We start from the raw sequence: 13749 nt of genomic DNA, 5'->3' as shown, positions 1-13749 counted from the left end.
GTTCGCCTTTGTCACCATGAGCCATCAAGGAAATGTCACATTTGGGGATGATACAAGAAGCAAAATCATCGGTGAAGGTACCATCAAAATTAAAGATATTAAAGTTGAACATGTTTTGCTTGTTGATGGTCGTTCATTTAATTTGATAAGCATTAGTCAACTATGTGATCTTGGTCACAAAGTTTTTTTTGAAAAATATAGATGTAAGATTTTGAATGCTAAGAATAATGAAGTTGAATTTGTTGCAAATAGAGATGGTAATATGTATTCATTAGCATTAGAAGACCTTGAAAATCAAAACATCCAATGTCTCTCCGCCATGGATGATAACCCTTGGTTATGGCATAGAAGACTTAGTCATGCTCATATGGATTTGATTTCAAGATTGTCTTCTAAGAATCTTGTGAGAGAGTTACCTAAACTCAAATACACTAGAGATAAAGTTTGTAGTGCTTGCGTTCATGGAAAACATACTAAAGACTCTTTTAAACCCATAAGTGTATTATCTACCTCTTGTCCACTACAACTCCTTCACAATGACCTATTTGGTCCTATGAAGACTCGTAGTAGAGGAGGAAGTAGATATGTATATGTGATTGTTGATGACTATTCTAGGTTTACTTAGGTGTTGTTTTTAACTAGTAAAGATGAAACCTTCAAGAAATTTGTCAACTTGTGCAAGGGAATTCAAAATGAACAAGGGGTTTTCATAAATGAAATTAGAAGTGATCATGGAACCGAGTTTGAGAACATTGAATTTGATACCTTTTGTAAGGAAAATGAAATCAAGCATAATTTCTCGGCTCTAAGAACTCCTCAACAAAATGGGGTAGTTGAAAGGAAAAATAGATCACTTATTGAAATGGCTAGAACCATGTTAAATGAGCACAATGTTCCAAGAAACTTTTAGGCGGAAGCCGTTCACACGGCTTGCTATATTTTAAATAGAGTGCTCATTAGACCTCACCTTAACAAAATACCTCATGAACTATGGAGTGAAACACCCCCCAAAGTTAGCTATTTCAAAGTTTTTGGTTGTAAATATTTTATTTTAAACATGAAAGACACCTTGCACAAGTTTGATTCAAAATCTGATAAAGGTATCTTAGGCTATTCAACCCATAGTAAAGCTTATAGAGTCTATAACAAAAGAACTCAAATTATTGAAGATTCGGTACATGTCAAATTTGATGAGTCATTTGAACCTCCTAAAGTCATTGATGAAGATGATGATGGTGCCAATCTTCTAGAGCCTCATAGTCAAGTAGAGTCCATTGTTCAACCCTTAGAAAATCTTGATTTAGAAGGTCAACCTATAGAAGAACTTGAAGTAGAAGGTCTTCCCAAACATAGTAGAATCATGTCTAGTCACCCCTCTACTCAAATCATAGGTGAAACCTCACAAGGAGTCAAGACAAAATCTCACTATAGAAATGTTTGTGACAACATGGCCTTTATCTCCCAAATAGAACCCAAGTCCATAAAAGAAGCCGAAAAGGATGAATTTTGGATGGTTGCTATGCAAGAGGAACTAAACCAATTTCAGAGAAACCAAGTATGGAGGTTAGTTCCTAGGCCTAGTGATCACCCGGTTATTGGGACTAAATAGGTGTTTAGAAACAAACTCGATGAGCATGGAGATCTTCAAAGGAATAAAGCTAGATTGGTAGACCAAGGTTACAACCAAGAAGAAGGTATCGATTATGATGAAACTTTTGCTCCGGTTGCTAGATTGGAAGCCATAAGGATGCTACTTGCATTCCCATAAAAACTTTAAGTTATATCAAATGGATGTGAAGAGTATTCTTAAATGGGTATATTATGGAGGAAGTATATGTTCAACAACCTCCCGGTTTTGAGGATTTCAAATACCTTAATCACGTATATAGGTTAGACAAAGCCTTGTATGGTCTAAAGCAAGCTCCTAGAGCTTGGTATGAGAAGCTTAGCTCATTCCTATTAGAGAGTGGCTTTCAAATAGGCATGGCTGACAAAATCTTGTTTATTAAAAGAAAAGGAAAAGATATGCTTATTGTTCAAATCTATGTAGATGATACAATATTTGGTGCTACTAATGATAAGATGTGTGAAGAATTCGCAAAATCCATGCAAAAAGAGTTTGAGATGAGTATGATGGGAGAGCTTACCTATTTCCTAGGACTTCAAATCAAACAATGTAAAAATGAAATCTTCATCAACCAAGAGAAGTATACTAGGGAACTCCTTAAGAAATTTGGCATGGATAGCTCATAAATAAAGCCCACTACTATGAGCACTTCCACCAAATTAGAAAAGGATGAAATTGGCAAACCGGTTGATGAGAAGAAGTTTAGAGGAATGATAGGTAGTCTATTATATTTGACCGCTAGTCGGCCGGATATAATGTTTAGCGTATGTATTTGTGCTAGGTTTCAATCGGCTCCTAAAGAGTCTCATTTGAGTGCCGTTAAGAGGATATTCAAATATCTCAAAGGAACTCCTTCTCTAGGTTTATGGTATGAACGATCAAATGAATTCAACCTAGTAGGATTTTCGGATGCCGACTTTGCCGGTTGTAGAATTGATAGAAAAAGCACAAGTGGCACTTGTCAATTTCTAGGAAGGTCTCTAGTGTCCTGGTTTAGCAAGAAACAAAACCACGTAGCCTTGTCTACTACCGAAGCCAAATACATTGCGGCCGGAGCGTGTTGTGCACAAATCCTATGGATGAAGAACATTCTCATGGACTACAATCTTGCATTTAGTAATGTTCCAGTCCATTGTGATAATACAAGTGCCATCAACTTGACAAAGAATCATATTCAACATTCTAGAACCAAGCACATAGAGGTAAGGCATCATATCTTAAGAGATCATTCTCAGAAAGGGGATATTGAAATTAAGTACATCCACACCAATGAACAATTGGCGGATATCTTCACAAAACCCCTTAATGAGGATAGATTTTGTGACCTTCGGAGTGGACTCAACATTTGGAGTTTGGATCAAGCCAAAGAGTTTGCCAATGAAGCATGAATAGAAGACAATATTCTCCTTGTATATATCTATATATCTCTTGTTTTGATAGTGACTACATGGTTTAAGATGATCCAACCCTAACTCTAAAACTCACTCAATTGGTACCCATAGCCCACTTCGTTTCAAGGGGGAGTCGGTACCATCACCTTTAATTAAGATACCTAACCCTTTGGCCATGTGCCATTATCTAAAACTTCGGCAAGTCATATGTGTGATTCATGCATTGGATCATGGTTTGAATTTGCACTGTCACCTATATACATATCTATCTATGTCTATGTGTGTATAGTGTTATGAGTGAGTAAATTTGAAATATCACCTACAAGCATATGTAACTATGTCCTCTATACATTTAAAAAAAATAAATTCTCAGAACTCCGAGCTTTTCCTCGGAACTCTAAGAATATGGGCAAAGCGAACCTGGAAAGGTTCTCGGAGCTCCGAGAAAATGTCTCGAAACTCCGAGAATTCATCCAGGTGCTCCTCGGAGCTCCTAGAAAATTTCTCGGAACTCCGAGATTCGGACAGTAGAAAAAAAAAACGTGTGTTCTCGGAGCTCCAAGAATCGGGCCAGGGGCATTAAAACCCTGGACCCGGTTCTCTGTTCTTCATTTCTTTCTTTTCGTTCTCTCTTGTTTCCTTTCCTCTCTCAATCCTTCCTGAACCCTACCTCCATTTTCTCATTTTCCTTCCCTTTCAACCTTGATCTACCCCTAATCCACCCTCTTCTCCATTCCAAATCCCTCTCTTCTTCCTTACACCCTAGTTTTTTCCATTAAAACACTAGGATTTCACCTCTTTTTCATTTTTTTTCCTCTTTTTTTCCTCTTTCTCTTTCCTATATCCCTTTCTCTCTCATTTGCCTCTATCTTCCTCCATCTTCTTCCATTCTCTTCCTCTATTTCTCCTTTTTTTTCCTCCATTTTAGGGCTATTTCTCTATTTTTCTTTAACCCATCAATTTTTTTTCTCCACCCAAATTTCCTCTCACCATGCCTCCTAAAATAAAAAATCTCAACATTGGATGTTCCTCCCAAGTTGCAGACCCCGAATACGTTCCCGAGGAAGAAGGGCCTTCACGGAAGAAGGTAAAGGCCAAGGTTGTGGAGGCCGAGGTTGTGCCCAACTTCTATTTTACTGGGGATAAGGCCAAGAAACTCTGGGCCAATGTCGGCACTAGGGGCGTCCTCACCGGTAGGTACATTGATCCCCCTGTCCTTCAATATTTTGATTTAAAAGCCAAATTTGATGCCCTCCATTGGACACCCATCCTTCACATCAACGAACCTGTTTACCCTCGATTGGTGCGTCTCTTCTACGCCAATCTCACCATTTCCCCTTCCTTCTTCAAGATCGAATCTAAGATTAAGAAAATTATCATCAAACTCAACTATCACACTTTTGCCACACTTCTTGGGATTACCCATGAGGGCTTCTTACACTATTTTTGGCCGGAAGATGGGACACATTCACTTGATGATATTGATCATGACATTGTCTATGGTCGGATTACACGGCGCTACAAACCTGATATGCCCGTGCAAGTTGCCGACCTCATTCCGGTTGCGCGCATGCTCCATAATTTCATGTACCACATCTTCAACTATCGTGTTGGGATGCGTGAAGCCCTGAGACCCTTAGAGGCCTATCTTGTCTACTGCATCTTCGAGGGTCGCCAACTTTCTCTCCCTTAAATCATGTTTCGATACATGTTTCAGACCCCTGGCAGCTACCGCTCTTCCTTGCCAAATGGCATGATTCTCACCCGTGTCTTCCGCCACTTTGGCATCATCTTGGACGGAGAGCTGACCATGACTCCTACTGCCCCATTTGATGATCAGACCTTTAACCGCATGGCTCTAAATCAACCAGTGGTTGACATTGATTCTGACGCTAAAGGCGGAGATGCAGCCGAGGACCAGACTGCACCAGTACCCCAGCCGTCACAGGATCCATCTCAGTTCTGCACTCGCCAGGATTTGGCTCACATGCAGGAGGCCATTGAGCGATCCATGGCCTCACAGTTTGAGCGGCTATCTACTCATGTCTACCCTGAGATCTCCACTCGATTCCAGACTCCTACTACCCACGTTGATGACCAGTGGGCCGCCTATTACCACTACATCTCCAGTGGCCAGTGGGTCCAGCAGCCGGGCAGTTCTTCTTATCAGCCACCGCCTCCTCCTGAGCAGTAGATGACTCTCGTTCTCTGATGCTGGACCACATTTTGCTCAGACTTTTATGCTATCGTAGGCTTATCTATATGTTTCTATTTGATTAGGTTGTCTTTGACTTGTTGGTTGGATGTATGGATGGCTCCTATTTGACTAGATGTTTATGTGATCCGTTGGATCTTTTTAGGCTGTATTAGGATTATATTTCTGTAGTTGTTCTGCTGTGTGATAGATGCTATGTGCTTTGACAGGTGTATGTATGCCATTTCACATCATCTATATATATATATATATATATATATATATATATATATATATCTTTAGTTTGCTGTGTGATGTGCTTCTCTGTGCTCTTTTTTTTACTCAAATACCTTGTATTGTGATTACTTTCTCTATTGCATTACAATTCACTTGTCTCCTTGGTTCTCACCTACCTTCTTTCCTTTTGTTCCACCTTTTTGGTGATGACAAAAGGGGGAGAATATTTGAGCTCCCAAGTCATAATAATATGCATATATTGAGGGGGAGCAAAGCTCCATGCTTATACTTTTGCAATCAAATTTTCATCATTAAAATTAATGCTTTAAATGTTCAATTAAATCAATCTCTTAGGGGGAGCATAAATTGTTCTATTCATCCCTCAAGGGGGAGCTTCTACCTTAAAGCAAATTATGTTTGTCATCATAAAAAATGGGGAGATTGTTAGCCCAAGGGTTCAACAAGTACTCCCATTGAAATGTTTTGATGGTTAACAAACTCAATTTGTTATAGAAATGGTTTTATACACTAATGATTTTCATTGGCAAAGTTATTGTGTTCATAGCGTAGCATCCTCAAGATTGCATGACAAATGGCAAATCATTCAAGCTCAAAGTGATATCAAAGGCATGAAGAAAGCATCACCATCGCAAAGGCAATTTAAAGACAAGAGAAGACCAACATAAAGGCAAGTCAAAAGTATTCAAAGACAAGGTTGAATTCTAGCCTAACAAGAATGGCAATCAACTCAAAAGTTCAAGCTTGGCTCAAGCATCAATGGAGTTGAGTGAAGACATGTCAAAGCCTCTACAAGGTGCCAACAAGATTGAAGACCAAGTAAAATTAAAATGTAAATGGTCCTTCATGTATAATCTAGGTCTATGGCACAAAGGAGAGTTAAAATCAATCTAAGTAGAACTTAATGGGTTTGTGAATGTTCATAGTGGTCTCCCAACATTGTTGGACCCTCATGACATTCAATTTAACTTGATAAATTAAAGTTAAAAAAGCCCAAACAAAGTCAGTAAAAAATATAAGGAAAAACTGTTGTGCATAGGCTTCTCGGAACTCTGAGAATATTCTCGAAGCTCCGAGCTCGGAACTCTGAGAAAATTCTCGGAGCTCCGAGATTGGTTCCAGGTTAAAATATATATATATACTACGGTCTGCTCGGAGCTCCGAGCCCGGAGTCCGAGAAGACCGTTGGGGAGCTTTAAAAAGCTGTATTTTCTCCCCTCTATAAATATGAACCATGGGACTTTTGGGGAACTACCTAAGGAGTTTAAAAAACATTCTAAGAGCACTAAAAGGCATTCATTCTCCTTCTCCTCAAGTTTTTCACTCTCCATCTCTCTCTTTTGCCTTTACCTTAGATTATTCTTGAGAGACTTTAGGGTTTTCATTTGTTGATCTTGTTCTTGTGAGAGTGAGTGAGCTTTACATGTAATTAGCCTATCTAGAGGCAAGCAAGCTAAAACCTTTCATCTTCTTTGTGTTTGGCACAAAGGGCACCGTAGAAGACCCTTGGAGCTCGAAGCTCGGTTTGTACAAGGCGGAAGGAACGCCGTATTTAAGTTCCTTAGAGAAGATAGTGGAATCCTCAAGGAGAGCAACTTGAGAAGAGTGGAGTAGGTCTTGAGCTAAGACCGAACCACTATAAAAATCCTTATGTCAAAGCTTCTTTGTCTCTTCACCTCTTCTCTTGTGGTAAGCATTTTAGTCTTGCTTTGAATCCTATTTTTAAATTCCTATTCAATCTAAATGTAGTGCAATCTAAGTTTTCAAAATCCTTAAAATTTGAAAAGACACCCAATTCACCCCTTCTTGGGTTGCTAAGTGGAATTTCACAACAGAATGGATGTAATGATTCAAATGGAGGACATTCAATGGTAGATCGTTAGGGCTGGCAATTTCACCCGCAAAAATGGGGATCCGTCCCGCACAGGGTGGGGATTCCCCTATTTGACCGGGGATGGGGACTTAAAAAATTCCCCGGGGCGGGGACGGGGATAGAAATAGGGCCCGTCCCACCCCGTTTCAATATGCAAGCCATTATCAATACTCTCTTATTTTAGTACTGTTTTAGTGTTTTTTTCTTGAATAGTAAGCATTCCTTTTAGGCTAGTGATATTGGCACTACCATATTTTGATAAGTGCACAAATATGGCTTGTCTTTTCTTCTTCATGGGCGTTAAAAAGTCTTTTTTGAGGCGGGTATTTTTGTGCGGGGCAGGGATGGGGATTAGGTATTCCTCGCAATCCTCGAAGCGGGGACGGGGAATTTTCCTTCCGGCGAGGGCGGGGACGGGGAATGCAACATCCGGCCCCACCCTGCCTCGTTGCCATCCCTACAGATCGTATAGTTCACTGTTTTGGCTTGGGTCTGTTTCTCACATGCATTCTCTAGGCATGGCTGCTTAAAATTGGAGATGTGGAGTTGTGTACAGAGGCGCCGTTCGGGGCAGTCCCAAGCACTCAGTTCGGGTTGTTATAAAACAGAGGAATCTCTCAAATTATTTTAGCAAAGGAGGAATCTTGGTCGGCTCTGGTGACGCTTGGCATAGATATTATTATTATACTACTGCAGGTATTGGTTTCAGGGGGGTGAATTCTGGATTAAGGGGTTCTGTTTTTGGGTAAAGGTAGGGTCTCAATGTAATCATGATTTTTACATATGAGGGACACCTTGTCCCCATTGATGTAATATGGTTACACCATATAATAAAATTGTCATCTTTCAAAAAAAAAAAAACAATGTATGGAAGTTAGTAGGGTACAAAAGTTCAGCCATGGCTGAACTTTCTGGGAGATGGAAAAGAAGGCAGTTCAGCAAAAAGACTGAACTAAGCAATGGAAGGAGGATGGAGGGGTAATAGTTTAGTCACTTCTATACTTTCTTGTGTGAAAATAGTTGATCCTTGCATGAAACAAGGTGATAGGATGAAGAAAACTGAAGTGCTGAAATCATTTCAGTATTGGAAGTCTTCCAGAACAAAGAACTTGCATATAACAGGTTAACTAATTGAAGGAAGAAGGGAGGTTTTTGGTGAGAAAAACATGCAACTTTTCTTCCCAAATAGAAACACACAAACAACTGTCTAGCCGAAATCCTTTCTTTATTTCATAGTAAAAATTGGCTGCTTTTCATGCATTACAATTGGATATTTATATAGGTTTCCGTCAATGTTCTCCTACTCAAACTCACATACTCAAAAACTCTTTAAGCATCTAACTCTCGGCCACCTTATGGAAGTCAACTAAACTTCCCAAGTTTTCTATTTTAAAAAAAAAACTCCCCAAAATATTCTCTCTCCTACGTCCACATTCATAAGAGATTCCTTCTAATAAAACTTCGTAAAAAGACTCTACAACACTAAACTTCTCTAATCTCACATTTACTCCTAGACCTTTTCTTTTAATGTGTCTTTATGAAGCCACAACAAAAAATGCGCAAAAATAATCTCCGTGACTCATTTCGCGGTGCGGGTCTGACCATGTGGATATTTGCTCCATCTGCACTGATTTGGCACACATGGAAGGAAAGAAATAATAGAATGTTGAAAGAAAGGAAAGGTTGGGAGAGAATAACTCTTGAAGTCAGAATAGACAATATAGCTTGGGGAAGAGAAAAAGTGGATCCTAGCTATAGCATATGAGACAAGGAATTGGCAAACGGTTACATCTGAAAGAAGTAGAAAGGAAACAGTTACACCAAAATGATCTTCTCCACTGGTTCGATGGATTAAATTGAATTTTCAGGATGAGTATCAGAGGATTCATTTGTGATTCTAGTAGAAGATTGTTGATGTCCTATTTGCGCCTTGTGGGCATTTGCGATAAAAACGAGACAGAAGCAAGAGCGCTGGTTTGGGGACTAAGATGATTTGTGAATCATAGACTGGGACCTTTAATTATCGAAGGCGACTCCACAAATGCATTGACTTGGGCCACAAACAAAGCCAGGCGACCTTGGAAGTTATAAGACATCATGTCAGAAATCAGGGATCTTATGCATAAAATTGGACCCCAATTTAGGCATATGAGGCAATCAGCTAATGAAAAAGCTTACAAGTTGATGTTTGAAGAAGGAGAAGGTAGAGATTGTTCAAGGATTCCAAGAAGAAGGCGAAGATGAAATTTGAACAGTTAGCAGTCACAACTCTGGCCTCTACTCCGTTGTTGACTGTTACAAACACGTGGGTGGGTCGCATCTCTCTGCTGCAAATTTATGTCAATGAGGTAGATGAGTGTGGCAGTGCGTATTATAGTTCTATAGTCCTGTTAGTGAGGGAAATAGGATGTTGGCTCCTCCGCGGATTATCCCATACCTGTGTTAGTGGGAAACATATTAGTTTTCCATAGGCGGGTTACGTGAATGTATGTATGCTAATGCCCTGCATATGCTTGGAACTTTGGGCGGGGTGTATATTTGTGGGGTAGCGATTTGGAAAGGGATGTAACTGTTGTTGTTGTTGTTGTGTGTGTGTGTTGGGTGGGGTGGGGGGGAAGGAACACCTTGTACCCAATATGTAACTGTGTTAGTAGTGTTTGAATAAAAAATTGTTATCTCTCAAGGAAAAAAAATTCGGCCACTACTAAAAATCAACTAAAACACAGGCCTTTGTTTGGGCAACGTGAAATTCTATTAAAAAAACTAAGACAACTAAAATTTGGACCCTTTGTGAAACAATGGCCATTGATCATGATGTCGTTCCAATCTCCTGGTGATCTTGGAATCCTCAACCTTCTGATAACATACTTCTGCCCTAATTTTGGCATGATAGATGATCTGGATAACCTAATCGTTGATCCAACGGCCTATAAATGTCCGATAACCAATCTGAAAGATATGGTTGTGGATCGGTTGAGATGCACCTGCATCAAATTGGGAGGGTTTTCTAATCTTAGCTTAGTGTTTAGGTGTGGGGTTTCAATAGCTATAAACTTCTGGGGGATGCCTTGTCCCCGATGGACGTATTTTACTTGCAATTTCAGTAGTAAAATTACTTACCTTTCAAAATAAAAATAGATATGATGTAAGAATGCTGATTTCGCCCTTCAATTTTCTGCCCATCAAATCTTGCTTGCTTGGAAGTATTATGTAAGGCCACGTTTGGATACCTCATGTTTTCGTATTTGGATTTGGAATTGAGTTTTGGATACAAAATACATCAATCATGCTCATGTTGTTTGAGAGAGAGAGAGAGAGAGAGAGAGAGAGAGAGAGAGATGTCTGGCGGCTGCTGCTGCAAGGTCAAGGAGCAGCGAGGGTGAAGGTAATTGCCACAAATAATGATTTCCAAATAATGTCTTCCAAAACAGATTTGAAAATCGATTTTTTTTTCACTGTTGTTGCTGATTTGGAAATCTAAGGATCTGTTCAAGTTCCAAATCTCAACTGCAAAGTGAGAAATCCAAATCTAAATCTTGTGGATATCCAAACGTGGCCTAAACTCATTTGTGAGCATTATTCTTTTAGTTGAAGATTTAGGGAACTTTGTGTTTTCTCTTTTCACAGTCTAACTGGCTTGAGCATTATTCTTTTATTTACAGATTTAGGTAATGTTGTGTTTTCTCTTCGCACAATTTAACTAGCTTTACACTATAATCAAGCAATAATCTAGTAATTATTTGTTCAGGGACACGAATTTATATTAGTCTGGTTTGTTATCTAAACTTTACTGGCATTACTTAGCATGGAGCTATACAATAAATTGAAATAAGACAACTTTTTTTCTTGACTTATAACAAAGCAGATTTATTGAAAATAAAGCAAATTACAGGGACAGATTGTCTCACACTTGTATCTCTTTGCGCAACTTCTATAGGCAAGTAACCAGCCAGCTCATTTGCCTCCCTCACAATTTGTGTGATGTCGGCACCTCTAAATAAAACAAAACTATTCAGCTATTACGGAGAGCCCAAGCGATTGTCTTAGAGGAATCTCGTCCCCAACCGATAATTTTCTCTAAGGTCCTTAATAACTAATGACCCATATAAAAGCAAGTACTTAATAACTAATGACCCATATAAAAGCAAGCAACAAACACTGACACACACACACACACAACTTTTGAGTAGCAATAGAATTCTCTGAGCCGCTCAATGTTTTTCTTGGTGCAGAATGCTGTGGTGTTCCAGGTATATGCAGTATTGTCACAAGCTTTTGATTCAAAGAACGTTAGTGATCCTCCTTCCTACAGAAGTGTTGCATTGTGGGGAGTGGGAACCGAGGCTCTCCAGAGTTTACTTCTCAGTCCAGTTGAACTCGTGAAGATACGCCTCCAACTACAACACCATGGAACAAATCGGGAAGGAGCAATAAGTTTAGCCAAAAGCATCGTGAGGAAGGAAGGAATCAGGGGAATGTACAGAGGCTTCCTCACCACTGTGATTCGAGATGCACCTGCTCACGGTGTATACTTCTCGACATATGAGTACACACGAGAATGGCTCCACCCAGGATGTCGAAAGAGCGACCAAGAGAGCCTTAGGATTATGCTTGTAGTAGGAGGGTTGGCAGGAGTAGCCATTTGGGTGTGTTGCTATCCCTTAGATGTAGTGAAGTCCAGACTACAGGCCCAATCACAATCGAAGTTGGACCAAACCCCACCTAAATATCGAGGAATCATCGATTGCTTCCATAAAAGTGTACAAGAAGAGGGTTATGCCGTGCTCTAGCGAGGATTAGGAACTGCCGTTGCTCGTGCCTTTGTGGTGAATGGAGCCATCTTCTCTGTCTATGAGATTGCTTTGCAATGCTTGCCTAATAACATCCATTGTGAAGGAACTGAAGAGAATAAAATGATGTCTTCATGTACCACCTTCATCCTTTCAAGACGACGACGACGAAAAAGATTACAACAACCATTGTTGTTGTTACTTCAAACTCTTCAATATAGGTTTTTAAATGTATCTTTATGCACCCTTAAACACAACACCATTGTTATTTATGCAAATTGCAAGCTTCTTATAGTATCTATCAGCATTTTGCTTTTTTCTCTTCATTTTGTTGCCATTTTCTTGCATTAGTTTCATATTGATTTTTTAGCTTTCAACATTGCGGGATCAGGTTTTATGGGCAAGGTCACAAGACTTTATCTTTTTGCAGGAATTGCAACCCAGGAAAACAAACAAAAAAGATAAACAACATCCCATCACTAAAGAGGAAGGATATCCCTAAATAAATAAAGGGGATTGTTATATTGCAGAATCAGTTTTTATGGGCAAGGTCATATGACTTCATCTTCGAGTTGCCTTATATCCCAAGATAGGTTGTTTATGATAAGTTATATCTCCTATGGTTTTTATCCGTGAAATACTCTTTTTTCTTGCAAAAATGAGAATAAGTGCAATTGCACATTTTAATCGGAATTGCACATTTGCACTGCCTTAATTTGTTTTTAACAAGTGCTTTATTGAGATTGATTTTATCACAGACAGCTTGTGCAAAAAACCATTGGGCAACTCATTGGCCCTTCTCTTTGGATAGCAAAACGAAATCAAGAGAGTACAGGTGCAAGTCTTCCAAGTGTTCTCTAAAGGGCGGGGGGTGTGGATTTTCAGATCTCACAAATCTGACTTTTCTCTTATTTTAGGATATATGCTCTCCTTGGCTTGTTGCTTATACACAGACTCTAGGAGAGATATGTTTCATCTCTGTCATGACCTATCTTTTGGGCCTTTAATTCTTGTACCAAGGGCCATGATCAAGGCTTCTTGTCTCCACTAATCACCCCCACCTATGATAGCTATCTTCTCATATTAGGCAGGATAGTTGACAACCACCTCACTCTTGGATGATAGGTTCGGAAGGAATACACATTGAACATCAATATAGCAAATGGTGTATGGGAAAAGAATTATAAGTAGGAGCTCTACAATCAAAAGAAATGATTGCTAACCCACTGATAAAAATTGTTGGAAATTATGTCTATGTTATACATAACTCATCCGTGAGGTTGAGAGGCAATTGAAACATCTCGACCTTGATGTCCAAATGAGAGATGTTGGATCGTGTGGCCATCGACACTCATCAGAGATTTGTCTTGATTTGATTGTGGTGAAGCTCATCACGTGACAAACCCCATGCACACATTACACACACTACATGCATTGATTTCTAAAATTATAACCATAATTATTATTATTATTGTATAAAAACTAATTTCTAAATGGGTGTCTTTATCAAATACATGGCATGTACGTGAGTGACTATGACAAACCAAGCCTGGCACCATTATATCCAGAATGGTAGAAAACCCTAGAACCGCCCTTTGCGGAAGCAATCCCAAAGGGTT

At 39.4% G+C, this 13749-nt stretch overlaps 1 pseudogene; it reads left to right on the top strand.

Moving 5' to 3' along the window:
- Window positions 1-4828: 4828 nt before the first annotated feature.
- Window positions 4829-12481, top strand: LOC143868552 (mitochondrial arginine transporter BAC2 pseudogene; annotated as a pseudogene).
- Window positions 12482-13749: the final 1268 nt, after the last annotated feature.

This window comes from Tasmannia lanceolata, unplaced genomic scaffold (assembly GCF_043159265.1).
Source record: "Tasmannia lanceolata isolate RefF3 unplaced genomic scaffold, GAP_Taslan_0.1 ptg000003l, whole genome shotgun sequence".
Classification (NCBI taxonomy): Eukaryota; Viridiplantae; Streptophyta; class Magnoliopsida; order Canellales; family Winteraceae; genus Tasmannia; species Tasmannia lanceolata.
This window is presented reverse-complemented; position numbering and strand designations above follow the sequence as displayed.